The sequence below is a fragment of the Mobula hypostoma genome, chromosome 10, assembly GCF_963921235.1.
Source record: "Mobula hypostoma chromosome 10, sMobHyp1.1, whole genome shotgun sequence".
NCBI classification, from domain to species: Eukaryota; Metazoa; Chordata; class Chondrichthyes; order Myliobatiformes; family Myliobatidae; genus Mobula; species Mobula hypostoma.
This window is the reverse complement of record NC_086106.1, coordinates 100116921-100131191: the sequence shown is the minus strand read 5'-3', so window position 1 is coordinate 100131191 and position 14271 is coordinate 100116921. Positions and strand designations below refer to the sequence as shown.

At 42.5% G+C, this 14271-nt stretch overlaps 1 protein-coding gene across 4 annotated transcripts in view; it reads right to left on the bottom strand.

The window, feature by feature from the left end:
- tenm1 (teneurin transmembrane protein 1) overlaps positions 1-14271 on the bottom strand; it is a 2340669-nt gene that overhangs the window by 958104 nt on the left and 1368294 nt on the right. The gene's annotated exons all lie outside the window — the stretch shown is intronic.

Below are 14271 nucleotides of genomic sequence, written 5' to 3'. Positions count from 1 at the left end.
GTTTCCACAGTAACTTCCCTCAAGGTCCTAGGGAATATCCGGTCAGGACCCAGGGACTTATCCACTTTTATATTCCTTAGAAGTGTCAGCACTTCCTCTTCTTTAATCATCATAGTTTCCATAACTTCCGTACCTGTTTCCCTTATCTTACACAATTCAATATCCTTCTCCTTAGTGAATACCAAAGAAAAGAAATTGTTCAGAATCTCCCCCATCCCTTTTGGCTCCACACATAGCCGTCCACTCTGATTCTCGAAGGGATCAATTTTATCCCTCACTATCCTTTTGCTATTAATATAACTGTAGAAACCCTTTGGATTTATTTTCACCTTACCTGCCAAAGCAACCTCATACCTTTTTTTAGCTTTTCGAATTTCTTTCTTAAGATTCTTTCTACATTCTTTATATTCTTGAGCACCTCATTTACTCCATGCTGCCTATATTTATTGTAGATATCTCTCTTTTTCCAAACCAAGTTTCCAATATCCTTTGAAAACTATAGCTCTCTCAAACTTTTAACCTTTCCTTTCAACCTAACAGGAACATAAAGATTCCTTACACTCAAAATTTCACCTTTAAATGACCACCATTTCTCTACTACATCCTTCCCATAAAACAAATTGTCCCAATCCACTTCTTCTAAATTCTTTTGCATCTCCTCAAAGTTAGCCTTTCTCCAATCAAAAATCTCAACCCTGGGTCCAGACCTATCCTTCTCCATAATTACATTGAAACTAACGGCATTGTGATCACTGGACCCAAAGTGCTCCCCAACACAAACCTCCGTCACCTGACCTATCTCATTCCCTAACAGGAGATACAACACTGCCCCTTCTCTAGTTGGTACCCCTATGTATTGCTGCAAAACACTATCCTGCACACATTTTACAAACTCCAAACCATCCAGCCCTTTTACAGTATGGACTTCCCAGTCTATGAGTGGAAAATTAAAATCTCCCACAATCACGACCTTGTGCTTACTACAAATACCTGCTATCTCCTTACAAATTTGCTCCTCCAATTCTCGCTCACCTTTTGGTGGTCTATAATACATGCTTATCAGTGTTACTACACCTTTCCCATTCCTCAATTCCACCCAAATAGCCTCCCTAGATAAGCCCTCTAATCTATCCTGCCAGAGCACCACTGTAATATTTTCTCTGACAAGGAATGCAACACCTCGCCCTCTTGTTTCGCCAATTCTATCACACCTGAAGCAATGAAATCCAGGAATATTTAGTTGCCAATCACACCCCTCCCCTATCCATGTTTCACTAATAGCTACCACATCATACTTCCAGGTATCAATCTATGCTTTAAGCTCCTCCACCTTTCTAATAATGCTCCTAGCGTTAAAATAAATGCACTTAAGAAATTTTCCACCTCTTACTCTTTGTTTATCACTAACAGTGCAAACAACTTTACTATTTTTTTCTTCCTTCTCCCCTACATCTGTTCCTACACTCTAGTTCCCTTCCCCCCCCCACTTCCCGTATCTAGTTTAAATCCATTGGAGCCTCTCTAGCAAAGCTACCTGCAAGAATATTTGTCCCCCTCCAGTTCAGATGTAAACTGTCCCGCCGCAACAGCTCCCACCTTACCTGGAAAACTGCCCAATTATCTATAAATCTGAAGCCCTCCCTCCTGCATCTCGTCTTCAGCCACGTGTTGATCTGTGCTATCTTACTATTTCTAAACCCGCCTGCACATGGCACTGGTACTTGCTGTCTCATAGATCAGATTGCAACGTCTGACCATGGTGAATGATGCCTGGGTATTTTCAGTCTTTTAGACCTTCCAAACATGTTGAGAACAGCACTCTGTGCAAAAAAAAAAAAGAAGTTTAGTTCAATTTTCATATCTTGGTGATTTTGAGTAGTGGATAGAAGTAGGGATTATGGAAGGACTAGATCACAGATAGCCTCTGATGGTGGTGGCCCACCTTGTCACAGAAACATGAGTCATACAGCACAGAAAAGGCTCTTTTGTTCACCATGTCCATGCTGACCATATGCTGATTACATACTCTTCCCATTAACCAGCATTTGGCCCAAAGCCTTCAATGTGTTAGCAATACAAGACCTTATTAAAGTACTTCCAAAATGTTGTGAGAGTCTCTGCTTCAGGTCGTGTGATCCAAATGTTCAGCATCCACTGTGTAATGATGTTCTTCCTTAGATACCCCTACGTTTCTCACCTTTTCCTTAAAGCTATGCCTTCTAGCTTTCCAACACTTCCCCAATCTGTGCTTCTCATAACTTTGCACATCTCAGTCAAGGCCCTCACCAACTTCTCCCACTCAAAGGAAAAGAAACCCAACACGTTCAATCTATTCTCATAAATGAAATGTTCCATCATAAGTAACATCCCGGGGAGACTTACCTGCACCCTCTCCAGTGCAATAACATTCATATTTGTTTATTGTCATTTGCACCAGGGTACAATGAAATTCTTTGATCGAGTGAAGCTCACAGAGTGAACAGTGTAGGAGGTAATAATAAATAGTAAAACAAATGCAGAAAACAGTGCAAAATAACAGAATAGTGCAAAGATATTAGTACAATTACTCTTTCCTTATAGTGTTGTGACCAGAATGGGATATAATTCAGTTGTAACTTAACCATCTAATAAAATGGCATCATAATCCCTCTACTCTTATATTCCATGCTCTAACAAAAACAATTATCCAGTACGCCATCATCACTATCTTATTTACTTATGTTGCACTTCTATACCAATGTACCTCAACACTGCTTACAGACCACCCAACTGTTGAGCACATCTACATGAAACGCTGTCGTGGGAAAGCATCCTCCCTCATCAGGGATCTTCACCTCCCAGGATGTTGTGACTGTGCACAATTACATATCAATCAAATAAAAGAATGCATGCAGGAAATGGCTTTAACTGGTGTATTAACATTGCAACAAAGGGAGACAGAATAATGTGCATGGACAGACAACAGACCAATACGCATGTGTGGTGCTAAGAGCATCATTGCTCTAAAAGAAATAGATAAATACATTACACTTCCTCCCCTTTTAGATTAATGCAACATAAAGCTGTATATGTACAAAACATTCATTTTCCCTTTTATAAAGCCATATTCAAACTAAGCATGCTTTCATAATAACAGTCCATAACTACCTTCACAGTTCTAAAGTTTCAGTCTTTTGGGTGGAGCTCTGTTTCTTTCAAGGTAGCACGTCTGGACTCTTGGAGTAGTATCAAGTTTGATAGGTGTCTTGTCAAAGATAACATTCTCATCATGCCTCTGGAGCTGTGGTACGGCATCAAGTTTGGTAGGTGCTTTGTCTGAGACGATGTTTGTGGTTTTTGGCGTAACGTTGCTCTCAGTAACGGCAAGTCTGCTGACTGTAATATGTCCATCTTGTTGGATGCAGTTGACTCAAGTGTGTTCTTTGGTTGAGCATTCAGTATCTGATCCACATGACATCTGCATGTATGATCTCCAACATCCCGTGTGTACATCAGTTGTCCACATCTTGTAGCTATCCTACCAAGTGACCACTTGTCTTCTCAATAACACACATTAGGACTTCCTTTCCAATCTCAACGCTCTTTTCTGCTTCACGTGGCAACTAGCTGATCTATTTATTCTGCACTTCCCTCTGTAGATCTGGTTTCAGGAGGTCTATAAGAGATTGCAGATTTTTGTTCATGAACAGCATTGCAGGTGTTTGATTTGTTGTCGCATGAACAGTGTTCTGATATGCAAAAAGGAAGTTGTCCACCTTGTGCTGCAGCAGAATCTCCTCCTTGCCCATCAGTTTAATAGACTTCTTGAAGGTTTGGATAAACCTTTCAGTTAACTCATTCTTTGCTGGGTGGTAAGGAGATGATTTGAAATATTTGATACCATTTTCTTCATGAACAGTCGGAATTCTCTGGTGTTTATTGTGGTCTGTTGTCACTCACAATTTGTTCTGGTAAAATATTTCCGGTGAAGATGGTTCTCAGAGTGGAAACAGTCTTTACTGAGGTGGTTGACTTCATTGGCATGACCTCAGGTCACTTCAAGTGAGCATTCACAGCAATCAGAAATGTGGAGTCCATGAATTGTCCAGCAAAGTCATTATGTAATCTTTGTCATGGTGACAAAGGCCTCTCCCACAGGTTTAATGGTGCTTGTGGGTTTGTTACATACCTCACGGGTATCTTGTGACTGTCTTATGACCATGATGTAATTGAGTATCTGATGAGCATGATATAATGGTCTTGTGTAGGTCACATGATGTAATTTTCCCACTGATGTGAGGTCACGTGATGACATGTTCTTACCAGGTATATAAAGGGAGACCCCCGGTATGACACAGTTAGTTATTCCAGTTGAGTTTTAAGATTAGTTCATTATTTAATTTGTCAGATGCTCCGTTATGCTGCGTATTCATCTTATGACACAGTTTCATTTTAAAGTGGAGTTCTACTTTCTACTGTAAGTAGTATTGGAGAGTGAAGACCTTACCAAAGTACAGGAACTCGCTGAGTCAAGTAAAGCTGATATCATTCAGCAGTTTTGGAAAGGATCGACCTTTATTGAATCTTCATTCAAGAAATAGTAACCTGCACTGAGATATCCTCTGCTAAAGCAGGAAGGATTGTGCAGTGTCTGTTCTCCAGAGGAAAAGGTCCATTTCCTTTAAACCATTTTATTTCAATCGTCATGAATCCTGCGGACAATGCAGGTTCCGGCTGGGATCAGCAGTAACGTCATGTCTTCGAGGAATTCTTTACTTCAGGAAAGTCTCTCTTAATTGACTGTATAAATCCCTTGGACTTTGGAATTTACCATTCTAAGAACTGTGTTCGAACTTACCACTTTAAGAATTGTTTTCGCATTTACCCTTTTAAGAAGTGTTCCAGAGTTGTCGCATAGCAGTTAACTTCCGGTTAAGTTAGTCGTTTAAATACATTTCGCTATTTTTGAGCAGAGTTTAATAAATGTTTGTTTGTTTTTATAAAACCTGACTGAATTCTATATTCATTGTTGCTGGTCACGTAACAGGTTTCATTTTGAACTTTTGGCATCCTGAGTAGCTGTTGGCCAAGTCTTCAATCTGTTTATCTATTCCATTTTCGAACATCTTCTGATTAGCATTAAGTAGCTGTCTCAGCCTCTAGTTAGTGCTACAATTTGGGCTGACATTGTCTGTTGATGTCACACTGAGAGGTTTGATTGAGTGCCAGTCTAGTTGGATTTTTCTCAAACATTCACGTCTGAAAAGTGATAGACCTCCACTTTTCAATACATAAAGCTCTAACTGTTGTTCTGGCCTCCATACATCACATTTACTTTCAGTTTGCCTTTGAGAGACACTCCTTCACCACTGTAAGTCTTTTGCATCATTGAGGTCTTCTCGAATGGTATCTTAGAAAACCGTCTATTGTAGTCAGCCTCTGGAATTATGGAGAAAGCTGACCGTGTATCTAACTCCATTTCCTGTTTTACACCAGACACTTCTATTGTGATCCAGGTGATTCTGTGATCTGCTTCAGTTATACTATGCAATTCCAGACATGACAGTTCACCTTTGTTGAACTCCATATTTTCTGAATCTGTTTTATATTCGATAACTTCATGCATTTGCTTAGTTTTGTGTTAGTGACTTTTCATTTCGTCGTGCTTTATGTCTGCCCTGCACTTTCCCTCTATGTGACCTTGTTTGTGACATTTTCTGCATACTTTTTCTTTGAACCAACAGTATTTGCATCATGGAAGGTTTTGCCAAATCGATAACATCTTTGGTTTTTTGCACCATTCAGAGACACTTTGTGCATTTCACATTTAATCTCCTTTTCTGCGGTTCAGCTGCATTCTTTGCTGCAGTCTCGAACAATATAGAAATGTTCTATGCCTGTGTAAGGTTAGATCTCTTTTGGACAGTAGCCTCATTTGAGTACTTTGACTATGCATGCCACATACAAGCCTGCCATTTAGTGAATCAGAAAGTCCTTCTCTAAAGTCACAGTAGTGGGAAAGTTTGTGCAGTTTTTCAATGTATTCAGAAAGGCTTTCATCTTTTGCTTGGTTCCATTTGTAAAATCTAAAGCTCTCAGTTACTATCAATGGTTTAAGGCTCAAGTGATTTTGTAAAATTGGAACAAGTTTGTCAAACATCTTCCTTGCCAGCTTTTCAGGGTTTACTAAGTTGTGTAAAGGACTGCACGTTCTCGGGAAAAACAGACAGCAAAAGTTTTTATAAATATATAAAGCGGAAGAGGGTGGCTAAAGTCAATGTAGGTCCCTTGGAAGATGAGAAGGGGAAATTGATATTGGGTAATAAAGAAATGGCTGAGGCATTGAATGACTATCTTGTGTCGGTCTTCACAGTGGAGGACATGGCTAAAGGTTTGTCCATCATCATCGATGAAGATCTCGACACCATTAGTACTTCTTTTTTATGAGGTCGAGTTGCTAGCTCAACACTCAACCCAGCATGGATGGAAAACATACCCGGGAGCGGCCAGACTGGACTCGAACTCGGGAAGCTTCGCTCCGGAGTCCGTCGCTGATGTCACAGCGCCACCAGCCGGCTTGATGGTGTCGAGACCAGCTCTTGATTTGGATTTAAGTGAGGGAGAGTTGCGCAGCATCAGCCTTGCTCTCTCTTACCAATTCCCATCTGGATCCAGTGGCAAGACAGAGTCGAGATGGCTGGAGATGGGACTAGGCGCAGTGGATGACCAGGATGTCTTCTGTGTCTTGTCGTGCTCCACACACTCCATGACACTTGCAGAGACCGCCTTCTTGACCGTTGGACCTTCCATTGGTCTCGTCCGCTCAAACCGCCGGAGTCTGTCTTCACATGCTGCGATAGGCAACTTCCTATCTCATCGAGGGTTTGAGACCCGTCGGCCACCCTCACCTAGTTGAGCCGGCTTGTCAAAGCTGTCGCCCGGGGTGTGGCCGCTGTCGCATGAAAACAGCTACGGGGAGCCACAGGTGAGAACTGAGTGCCAGGTGGGGACCAAAGGTAGACGAACCGCCTTGAAAAGGACGCAACATGTTCCCCCACCAGAGGTGTTTCCCCTCACTGATACCCCACACATGGCTAATATGCCAAAGAAGGATGTTATGGACGAAATGGGAGGTGAGGACCTCGATAAAATCACTGTCACTACAGAAATAGTGATGAGCAAACTAAAGGGCCTGAAGGTAGATAAGTCCCCTGGTCCTGATGGAATGCATCCCAGGGTGCTGAAGGAATTGGCAGAGGTTATAGTAGACGCGTTGGTAATCATTTATCAAAATTCTCTAGACTCTGGGCAGGTCCCGGCAGATTGGAAGACAGCAAGTGTCACGCCACTTTTTGAAAAAGGATGTAGGCAAAAGACGGGCAACTATAGGCCAGCTAGCTTAACATCTGTAGTTGGGAAAATACTTGAAACTGTCATTAAGGAAGAAATAGCAAAACATTTAGAAAGGACTGGTTCCATTAGACAGACGCAGCATGGATTCAGAAAGGGCAGGTCCTGTTTGACAAACTTACTGGAGTTCTTTGAGGACATAATGACTGCAGTGGATAGAGGGGAACAAGTGGATGTTATATACTTGGAATTCCAGAAGGCGTTCTATAAAGTGTCGCACAAGAGACTTATAAATAAGATACGGATGCATGGAGTTGGAGGAAGTGTATTGGCATGGATAGTGGATTGGTTAACCGAAAGAAGGCAGAGAGTTGGTATAAATGGGTGTTTCTCCGGTTGGCAGTCTGTGGTGAGTGGGGTGCCATAGGGGTCGGTGCTGGGCCCCGCAGCTGCTTACCATTTACATTGATGATTTGGAAGAGAGGACTGAGTGTAGCATAGCAAAATTTGCAATGACACTAAACTGAGTGGAAAAGCAAATTGTACAGAGGATGTGGAGAGTCTGCAGAGAGATATAGATATGTTAAATGAGTGGGCCAAGGTCTGGCAGATGGAATACAACGCTGGTAAATGCAAGATCATCCATTTTGGAAGGAATAATAGAAGAGCGGATTATTATTTAAATGGTGAAAGATTGCAGCATGCTGATGTGCAGAGGGACTTGGGAGTGCTTGTGCATGAATCGCAAAAATTTGGCTTGCAGGTACAACAGGTTATTAAGAAGGCAATTGGAATGTTGGCCTTCATTGCTAGAGGGATTGAATTCAAGACCAGGGGGGTTATGCTGCAACTATACAGGGTACTAGTGAGGCCACACCTGGAGCACTGCATGCAGTTCTGGTCTCCATACTTGAGGAAGGATTTACTGGCTCTGGAGGCAGTGCAGAGGAGGTTCACCAGGTTGATTCCAGAGATGAAGGGGTTAACCTATGAGGAGAGATTGAGTTGCCTTGGACTATACTCTCTGGAGTTCAGAAGAATGAGAGGGGATCTTATAGAAACATACAAAATTTTGAAAGGGGTAGATAAGATAGAAATAGGAAAGTTGTTTCCATTTGTAGGTGAGACTAGAACTAGGGGACATTGCCTCAAGATTCAGGGGAGAAGATTTAGGAGGGAGATGAGGAGAAACTGTTTTTCCCAGAGAGTGGTGAATCTGTGAAATTCTCTGCCCAGGGAAGCAGTTGAGGCTTCTTCACTAAATATATTTTTGAAACAGTTAGATAGATTTTTACATAGTAGGGGAATTAAGGGTTATGGGGAAAAAGGCAGGTCGATGAAGCTGAGTTTACAGACAGATCGGCCATGATCCTATTGAATGGCGGGGCAGGCTCGATGGGCCGGATGGCCTACTCCTGCTCCTATTTCTTATGTTCTTATGGACTCTTTAAGCTAAGAAATGCAGGGGCTTTCTTTTGCTCCTCCATGTTGTTTATGCTACAATACAGTTCAACCCTCTCGATATACGACTCCCAGCCTTCAATAGTGCTATCAAATTCATCAACATTCTCGAATGAAGCCATTGCCACGTTATTTCACTTTAAATTCAGTGCTTCTTTCACTGTTACTATGCACTGTACTAACTTGTTTTTTAGCGTCTGTGACAGCCTTCTTAACCTGTTCAACTCTCGCCGTTTCATCCTGTAACTGTCAATGCAGTTGGTGATATTCTCTGACATTCACAATCATACTTGACGCCAATTTGTTGTGTCTGTGCACAACTACATATCAATTAAATAAAAGAGCGCATGTGGGAGATAGCTTTAACTGTGTATTCACGTTGCAACGAGGGAGAGAGAACAACACACATGCATAGACACAGATTAAAACGCATGTCTAAACAACAATACATACATAGTGCCTGAGGGGGGGCGGGGTTGTATTGCTCTAAGAGAAATAGATCCATACATTATTCAGGTCTTGCTCTTTTCTTGCTGCTGCCATCAGGAAGAAGGTAGAAGAGCTTCAGGGCTCACACCAACAGGTTCAGTAACAGTTACGACCTCTGCAAACATTGGGCTCTTTATCCAAAGCGGATAACTTCACTCAACTTTAATAGCCCCATCATTGAAATGTTCTTACATCTCTTCATCAATTTTTCTCTTTATTTATTGCTATTTATTTATATTTGCATTTGCACAGGTTCCTCTCTTCTGCACTCTGGTTGAAAGCCCTTGCTGAGCGGTCTTTCATTGGTTCTGTTATAGTTATTATTCTATAGACTTCTCGAGAGACTTCATGAACATCAACTTCTCTAACTTCCGCTAATGCCCCATCTCCCCCTCGTACCCCATCTGTTACTTATTTTTATACACATATTCTTTCTCTCACTCTCCTTTTTCTCCCTCTGTAGTTCTGAATATACCCATTTTCCATCCTCTGGGTGCCCCCCCCCCGCCCCGACTTTCTTCCCGGACCTCCTGTCCCATGATCCTCTCATATTTCCTTTGCTAATCACCTGTCCAGCTCTTGGCTCCATCCCTCCCCCTCCTGTCTTCTCCTATCATTTTGGATCTCCCCCTCCCCCTCCAACTTTCAAATCCCTTACTAGCTCTTCCTTCAGTTAGTCCTGACGAAGGGTCTCGGCCCGAAACGTTGACTGCATCTCTTCCTACAGATGCTGCCTGGCCTGCTGCGTTCACCAGCAACTTTTATGTGTGTTGCTTGAATTTCCAGCATCTGCAGAATTCCTGTTGTTTGCGATTCTATAGACTTATTGAGTTTGCCCACAAGAAAATGAATCTTAGGTTGTAGAAAGTGACATATATGCATGATGATCATAAAATTTACTTTGAATTTGAAACCTACACACATATATCGTGTTTCTGTAGAGTTTAGAGAAACAATCCAGATTCTGCTTTTCTTAATAGATACTGTTTGGCCTTGCTTTGAAAGGCCATAACCGCAATTATTCCAGGTCAAACTCCTCTTTGCAAATAGGAAGACCACGGTCATCCCTTGTGTACTCCAGGACTTTGATTTGCATGAATTTGCATGGCTACCTGAATTAGATCTCTCTCTCAAATTCATGATGGAAGAACAGCAATAGGATGTTAAATTCAACATCTTCATTTTGACTCCAGTGTGCTCAGATCCTGCTGGGCAGAGACAATTCAGATCAGCCATTAATGTATGGTTTACTCACACATAATACCACCATAAATTAAAGGACACTGCTGAGCACTAGATGGGAAATCAGCTGCCGCTTATGGGTTTGTAACACAGACTAGAGCATGAACCAATGGTCAGAAAGGAGTCTTCGTAATCCACTGAAAACCTCCCTGCACATGGACAACATCACCGTCTTCTGCTCTGATCTGAGGTCAGTTTGCAGGTTCATTGGCATCTGCAAACAGTTCAAGCTAGCGTCAGGGGCCAGGGTCAACCGCACGAAGAGCGAAGCCATGCTCTTCGGCAACTGGCCCGACCGATCCAGCGTCCCCTTCACCATCAGGTCTGACCACGTGAAGGTGTTGGGGTACTGGTTCGGAGGGGCGGAGGCGTGCAACAAGAACTGGCAGGAGCGGACTGCCAAGGTTAAACAGAAACTGGGACTGTGGGGAGGGCACTCCCTGTCGAGAACGGGCAAGAACCTGGTCATCAGGTGTGAGGTGCTCTCAGGGTTGTTGTACTTGGCGCAGGTCTGGCCCGTCCCCCGCTCCTACAGCTCAGAACTCACCCGAGCTGTCTTCAGATTCGTCTGGGGATCCAAGATGGAGCTGGTGAGACAGACGGTCATGCACAAGTCCCTGGACAATGGGGGCAAGAATGTCCCCAATGTCGCCCTCACCCTGATGGCCAGCTTTGTATGTGGCTGCATCAGGTTGTGTGTAGAACCCAGGTATGTGGGCACCAAGTACCACTATGTGCCCAGGTTCTACCTGTCAGCCTTGCTACGAAGGATGGGTCTGGCCCCACTCCCACGCAACGCCCCATTCAGCTGGTCATTGCCGCCATACCTGCCTTTCGTAGAAAAGTTCTTCCAGGAGAACACCTTTGACCACAGGGCCATCAGGCAGTGGTTGGCACGTAATGTCCTGCAGGCACTGCAGGAGAAGGATGTGATGGACACGGTGGGTTGGTTCCCCGAGCAGACCGTCCAGCTCATCTGGCAAAATGCCTCATCGCCAGATCTCACCAACAGGCACCAGGGCCTCACCTGGCGGGCGGTGAGAGGGGCCCTCCCAGTCAGATCCCTCCTGTATGCCCGGAACGTCGTCTCCACACCCCGCTGCCCATGGAAGGACTGCAATGAGGAGCAGTCTGTGACCCACCTCTTTGAACACTGCCAGTTCGCAGAGAGGGTGTGGAGGAGGATGGACGGGCTAGTGTCATATTTCATCCCCAGCAGCTATGTAACAGAGGATTCTCTGATCTATGGGCTATTCCCGGGGATGCACACGGAGACCAACATCCGGTGCTGCTGGCAGATCATCAACTCGGTGAAAGGCGCTCTTTGGTCAGCCCGAAACTTGATGATCTACCAGCACATGGAGATGTCCGTGGGAGAATGCTGCCGACTGGCACATTCTCGGCTGCAGGAGTACGTGCTGAGGGACGCACTGAAATTCGGTGCAGCCACCGCAAGGGCCCCGTGGGGAAGGACCACAGTATAGGTTTCTCCACCCGTGGGAGTGAGAGGGGTCAGGTGGCGGGGAGCATACCCCTCAACAATGATGTGGTAAGGTGAACAACTGGAGTGCCACGTGGGTGGCCATAAATATGGATATGTACAGACTATGATGGAAAGGTATGTAAAGGATGGAAAGTTATTGAATGGTTTATTGTATATAATTTATTTTTGAATAAAGCATATTTTGAAATTTAAAAAAAATGACAATCCAGTCTGATTCCATTGTGAGCAGCCGCTGTCCACTATTTTATTTTACAGGATTTCACACTGACATTCTTACCGCATCTGTCCTGTTCTGTTCGCTGGATACCAGACAAGCAAACATTTCAACACAACATCCCCATCACAATGAAGTGATTAGAATTCAACCGAACCATTATGGCACAGCATTTATACTGGAGGTTCCTACATACTCCTTGTGTGGCAATTTCCAAAATTGAAATCTGTTCATTATTTTCCCTCCTTTATTTCCCTTTTCCACTCTTTACATTGCTGAATCTAAGTGGAGTATGGAATTATGGCTGCCTTATTATACTTCTTCAGATAGGAATTTTTTTTATATAAAAGGTGGACATCATCATTGCTATCAAAGTATTCAATGTAATGGCCACCGAATACCAACAGTTTTAAATAATTGTTGGTGAGTGGTGTTAAGCATTCAGTAGGGTCCCTAGTTCTGTATTCTGTCTCTGGACCTGCTGAGGTTAATTGTCATGGTTACCAGCTCCCCCTGTTAACATCAAATAAGTCTATAGGCAAGACAATTAAGGAATATAAAGGACTGCAGATGCTGGAATTAAAAATCAAATTGCTGGCCAAATTCAGCAGCTCAAGTAGCGTCCATGGGAGGGAGATGGGGGAAAAGAATTGTCAGTATTCTGTGTCAAGACCCTGTACTAGTCCTGCACCCAAAACACTGACAAATCCTTTTCCTCACAGATGCCACTCAACCCAGTAATTTCCTCCAGCAGTTTGCATTTTTGTTTTTGCATGGAAAATGACATCTGCCACTATTTCATATGAAGAATGTAGGGGCACAGATCACAAGGCTATCAATGTGACCTTATAACTCTCTGGAAACTACTTGCAGCTTTCTTTCTGTGGTGTTGCTAGAAATCATCATTTGGAAGCCGAAGAGTGATGAAAAATATCTCAAGGAGTGAAGGTCATATTCTTATAGGCAAATTTTTATACACATTTGAGAAGGAATGGTGGACAGAAGCTCCAGACTTAACGGAAATATGATACATGGCACAAAACTCCATAAATATCACTGTGCATATTTTAATATTTAAATACTAAAATTAATTACATGCATTGAAGGCTCACTCTTATCACTTGAGCATATATTTGGGACTGAGGTACTGCAGTGGTGTCATTTGGGGACAATCTTAAATCATGATTGTTTCGTAAATTTAGGTTAATGTTAATGACCCATAAAGAAGACAGAAATAAGTTATGAGTTTTACCTTCTTCCTTTAATTAAACCTTCAATACTGTATTAGCTGGGCACTTGTTTCAGTGCTATTTGGAGCATCCTATGACCATGCAGAGGCCACATTAGCCTCCCTGACAGAAGGAAAATGTAGTTTGAGCTTTTATTCAAGCATCTTCAGACTGTAATATCATTTCAATTTACCCAATAAATCAGTAACAATATACAAGTGCCTATATTTTCAATGCCAGAAAATAGTTAAGTGGAGCTCTCTAAAAATGAATAGGCATGTTTTTTTTTTGAAATAGTAAAAAAAAAGCTTTCTGCAAACCTATTTTTGCAGCTTTTAATGGGTGATTAATATTGCTGGAAATTGCAATGAAGCAGTTTCTTTCACCTACATTAAGTATATTGCATTGGATACTGGAGAATAGGCAGGCTACTTGAAGGAGAATTCTGTCAGGTTGAATTCTTGAAATCGATACATCTCTTCTCAATTCCCTCAGCACAGATCACAGTATTTTTCATTGTTGCTGCTCAATCATTCTTTAAATAGTTTTGAGAACACACTTGTACAGACGTTTAGTTAAAAGCCCACCTCTCTGGCTTGATGGGATTCAGAATAAATATTATCAGCCTAAGAATACATAGAAAACTTTAATTATCTTACGTATATAGGTATCCTCAATTGGAATGGAAAGTGAGGATGTTCAGATGAATGCATGTTTTATTGATTTCTAACATGATTCTACTGAGGATGTTACTCCTATTCTGTTTTGTACATTGAAAATATAATTGACATTAAAACAATCCC